The sequence below is a fragment of the Aptenodytes forsteri genome, unplaced genomic scaffold (assembly GCF_000699145.1).
Source record: "Aptenodytes forsteri isolate BGI_AS27 unplaced genomic scaffold, ASM69914v1 Scaffold66, whole genome shotgun sequence".
Classification (NCBI taxonomy): Eukaryota; Metazoa; Chordata; class Aves; order Sphenisciformes; family Spheniscidae; genus Aptenodytes; species Aptenodytes forsteri.
The window spans coordinates 1,481,794-1,485,835 of NW_008795131.1; the positions used below are offsets into that span (position 1 = coordinate 1,481,794).

The following is a 4,042-nucleotide window of genomic DNA, read 5'->3' on the forward strand; positions in this document are numbered from 1 at the left end:
GCGGGGCGCCCACCCGCGAGGTGCCACCGCGGCCGCCCCTAGAGGCCGGGCTTCCCGCCCGTCACGTCATGGGAAGGCTGCCATGATGCCTTCCCACGTGTGGCCGCTCGCTGTGACGTCAGCCCCGGGCTATGACGACGTGTCAGTGTCTCAGAGAAGGGAGCGGTGGCTGTACCGTGGGGCGACCCCACTCACCCACTCAGCTGTGACACCGCGCGTGATGTCACCGTGACGCCACACGTGATGTCATTGCAGTGCTGAACCTCGGAGCCCTCTAGGCCTGTGCTGCCATGACAGCGTGGCACCGCTGTGAAATACGCATGCAGCGGAGGAGGTGCTGTGCCATCCATCTGCGGTTCGGCGGCGTGGTTCGGGGTCACGGCGCACTGTCGTAAGGTCCCGCACGCCCCAGAGCGCTGCCGCGCGTGGGTGGCTTTGGTCAGAATGTTGCTTTCTGCAGAGTTTCAGCAGCTGCGATCAGCAGCAAAATCTCCCTCCACACCTGAACCTTGCGCAGTGGTTTCACAATCCCATCTCCTGTTGCGGCACTGAGGTACTTTCAAACTGTGCGGAGGCGTCAGTCGGTTGGTTGTCAAAAGGCACTGTTTAGCACGGCCTTTCGGCTTCTTGTAATTCAGTCTTGTAGAGGACTTGCTTGGATGATCCAGTTTTAATGTCATAATGATACATTCACTGTAACACATCTAAAAATAGCAGTTGCATAACAGTCCAAACATGGAAAAATAGGCCTGAAGGGAACCTGAGGTTGTGTTGTCCATCAGTCGACCCGAAGGCAGCATCAATGCGTCTTCATTTGCTGCAGACAAATGTCTAGTTTGTTCTTCAGAACCTCCGGGGAGGTTCCTCAGCCTGTGCGGTCTGTGTCAGTGCTGCATTAGCTTTTCTTCAAATCACTTTTTTCCTGAATCACTGGTGTACTTTAAGCTTGTTTGTTTATTTTTCCTATCTGCCATGGACATGGAAATCGGAGTATCCCTTTGTAGCAGCCTCTTACATATTTTAAGACTGTTATCTGCCCCTTCTGTCTTATCTTCTCCAGACTAAACAACCCTGTTTCTTGCCATCTTTCCTCGTAGGTCATGTTTTCTAAACCTCTGATCATTCTCATCACTCTCCTTTGGACTCTTCTAGGTGGTTCATGTCTTTTTTGAAGTGCAGTGATCAAAAACTGGAAGCAGTACTCCCACTGAGGCCTTTCTGGGGCTGAACAGAATGGAAAGATTCTTACAGGCTCCACTGTTTCCCAGGACAAGGATTTTTCACAGCATGTGACACTCTTGTCTTGTGTTTTTCTTGTGATCTACTAAAGCTCCAGATTTTTTTTTTTTTCTGCAGAACTGATACCTAATCAGTTATTACGTTGTTCAGTTTTTTGTGCATAAGAAACAACCTCATTTTAATTGATCTTTCAAACCATACTGCTATACCAGAATCCATGAGCCAGTGGTGAAAACTAAAGATCTTTTTTTTATGTTTGTTGAGAGGAATACCTGAGGGTACAAACATTTACATCTTACACTGACAGCTACTTACATTTGGGAAAAGGGCCCTCTGTGTTTTTGAAAGCTCCAGCTAGTTCACTGCCAACTTTTCTGTTCTTTGTTTTCAAAGCTTTCTGTCATAACAGACGGTCTAGGTGAGAAGACGGGGATTAAGCTATTGTTGAAGTCCAGCAGTGTAATGGCTTTACTGATCGCTGTATACCTCCCATTCAAGATTTAGTGCAGAGCTTTCAGTTGTCTTTGCTGAGGGACAAAGGTCTGTGGATACCATTTGGCTTTTTCACAGCTACGGAGAGATTACTGAAGTGCAACTCTGCCATTTCAGTTTTGGGGACTAATACACTCCTGCTATTAGAGAACTTTCCAAAGTAGTGTTGTGTTTCTGTTTATTTTGTTAATTTTTCTTTTTTCTTTACTCCTGATTCAGTGACATGAAACATTCAGTGTGTTTGACACTGCCTTCTATGTACTCTCCTGCATGTCTTCGTAACGGAACTAGCAGCACACAGAGGAGTGCATTCACTGAGATAATAGATTTTTCTGTGCCTCTTATTAGTCTTTTGGGCAATTCAGACGGTTCATCCTCTCATTGTTTGTATGATTGATGATGACAAGTGAGTTGATCAAAGACTCTGCAAATTGTAATGCTGAGACAAAATCATTACTTAGAAACCGTCGTACTTGCAGTTTTCAGATATCAATCAAAATGACTTAAAATGAATTAGAATTACAGCACTGTGAAAAAAAATCAGTCTTTTCCACACTGAATAATCTTCAGTTGAAATAATAACTCGGTATAAACGTGCTGTGTTCTCTGTAGTAGCTGACTCTCTATTGTGAGTGCTTCATGGATGAGGTCCAGCAGCGTCAGCGATTCAGCTGGTTTTGCTCTCAATAGCTGCCTGTTTTTTCTTGTTAGCATTTATATATTCCTGATGTCCTGACACATTTCTCAAGCTGTGGAACGTGGATCCGTTCCTTTGAATTCAGCAGAAGTTAGGTATTTTGGGAACAGTGGTACTATTTGGATAAAACATCACCTGCAGTCAGCTATTACACTGCATTGCAGCAAAAGATATGTTATCTTAAAACACTAGTGTCGTTAATGGCCTTGCAAAAAATCAGTCTAAAATAAGTCCCGCTGTACTCATGTAATCCATCTAGTGAAGGTGCACACTTAAATTAATTTTGCTGAAGCCGGAACTTGCAATCTGAGCTGCAGGCTACCAAGCTGACGTGTTCCTCGGCAAACCCACAGACAATCATTGTCATAGTCTCCTAAAGCCATTCACTCACAGCCTGCAAGAAGAGTTTGGGTTTTTTTTGTAGTTACTCTTTCCCTCTTTGAAAATTTTACAAAGCTTGCTAGTGATGGCTCGAATTGCAACACTGCTCGAGAGAAACGCTAGATTTAGATGACTCACACCCACAACAATAAAAAGTTCTAGCGTAATTCAAGACAGCTGACTACAGACTTGAATCATACATTAATACTCAGCTGTATTTTTTTCATTTTATTGCTTCAAAGTTAAAATTGGGTTGCAAGTACTGCCCTGCACAGGGCAACGTTCTGGAAGGGGCCATCGTGGCTCTGGCATGGACTTTGCATGGCTGATGCCAAGAAAAAATAAGGGAATGTCAGGGCAAGATGAGAAGAAAATAATTCAGTGAAGAAGGGGGCAGTGTTTTAAGATAATGGATCCCGTTTCCCTGCTAGTTGTTGGTCTCAGTCTGTTATAACTTTTCCCAAATGCCTTATCTAAATTAGGTTTTCTCTCTTCTTTTAGTTCTGTAAGTTCTTTGCAATCTTGCCGTACTAGTTTCTGCCTGAATTTCCTCTGTGAATGATGCAGACTTCTGAGAAACCTTTGTCTCAAAACAGAGATTGTTACGATGGAATTCCTCATTTCTTCAAATCCTTTTAGTTCCATCACTGTATTCTACTGCAGTGTCCTAGTGTGATATGACAGTTACTGCTCATTAGAAGTGGCCCAGAATATACTATAAACTTTAATCACTTAAAGAATACCCCGTGGGACAGGCTTTCCATGTGTTATCTCAACAACCCTGTTCCAAGTACTTTGGACTTGCTGTTCAGCTTGGCTCTGTGGGCCTATGCTGTTAAGAGTACAGGAGGGAGTTCACGGCAGCATGAAGGAGGAGTGACTCTTTGGCTCTTCCTAAGGAGATTAATTATTACTGATTTGTTGTGAATACTTGTTTTTAAAAAAAGTGGACTAAGATCCCACTAACCTCTTTCACAGAGACAACCTGGAAATTTGCCAGTGGTAACAACTTTCAGTCACCTCACTGCAAAGGCAGTTTCTCTTGTGTTTATGAAAAGATCTTGCTCAATTGTTTTGTAGTATATTGGTGACTTCCATTCAGAAAATGTGTGAGCAGTTAGTCCATGTATAGGCATATTAGAAGACTCTCTTTTTTCCCCGCAAAGCATGGTCAGCTGTCGTGGTTTAACCCCAGCCGGCAACTGAGCACCACCCAGCCGCTCGCTCACTCCC

General features: G+C 43.9%; 1 protein-coding gene across 1 annotated transcript in view; it reads left to right on the forward strand.

Moving 5' to 3' along the window:
• The window catches only part of PIGL (phosphatidylinositol glycan anchor biosynthesis class L), a 65,036-nt gene that overhangs the window by 1,666 nt on the left and 59,328 nt on the right, over positions 1–4,042 (forward strand). The window lies entirely within an intron of this gene.